The sequence below is a fragment of the Pelecanus crispus genome, chromosome 31 (assembly GCF_030463565.1).
Source record: "Pelecanus crispus isolate bPelCri1 chromosome 31, bPelCri1.pri, whole genome shotgun sequence".
Taxonomy (NCBI): domain Eukaryota; kingdom Metazoa; phylum Chordata; class Aves; order Pelecaniformes; family Pelecanidae; genus Pelecanus; species Pelecanus crispus.
This window is the reverse complement of record NC_134673.1, coordinates 134,795-135,585: the sequence shown is the minus strand read 5'-3', so window position 1 is coordinate 135,585 and position 791 is coordinate 134,795.

The following is a 791-nucleotide window of genomic DNA, read 5'->3' as shown; positions in this document are numbered from 1 at the left end:
TCCAACTGCCCCCCGGCCCCCCAACCTCCCCGGCCCCCCCCGACCCCCCGGGGCCCCCCGACCCCCCGAGGCCCCTTCCGCGCTGACCCGCCGGGAGCTCGGACCCGTTACGGCGGGGCCGGCCTGCGCGCCCCTCACCTCCCGCCCTCCCGCGCCAAGATGGCGGCGCCGCGGACTCCATTTCCCAGCAGCCCCCGCGCGGGCCCGGCCCGGCCACAGGCTGCGCGCGGCGCGGGGGGGCGTGGCTCCGCGCGCGGCGCGGCCCAGTCGTTGCGCGGCGGCGGGGGCGGGCGGGCGTGCGGCGGCGGGCGGCGGGAGCGGGCCCTGCCCTGCCCGGCCCTGCCCCCCGCGCCGGCGCCTCCCCGCGCCCTTCCCGGCAGGTGAGGGGGCGGTGGGGGGCGGCGGCGGCGGCGGGGCCGGGGCCGGGGCGGGCGGCGGCGGCGGCGCCTGCGCGGGGCGGGCGGCGGGGGCGGGGCCTGAGGGGGCGGGGGCGGGGCGGGGGCGGGGCCTGAAGGGGAGCGCGCGGGGGCGGGGCCTGCGGGGCGGCGGGGGCGGGGCCTGAAGGGGAAAGTGGGGCGGGGCCTGAGGGGAACACCGCCTGGTGGGGCGGGGCTCCCGCCGCGTGGCCACGCCCCCGCCGTGCGCCAGGGCCGGCCCCTCCCCAGCCGTGAGGCCACGCCCCCAGCGGAGGCCACGCCCCCTCCCGGGCCCTCTGATGGGGGCGGGGGGGCGGTCTGTCGGTCTGTCGCCCCCTGCCCAGCCCCCGCCGTGTCCCCCCCAGGGCTGTCAGC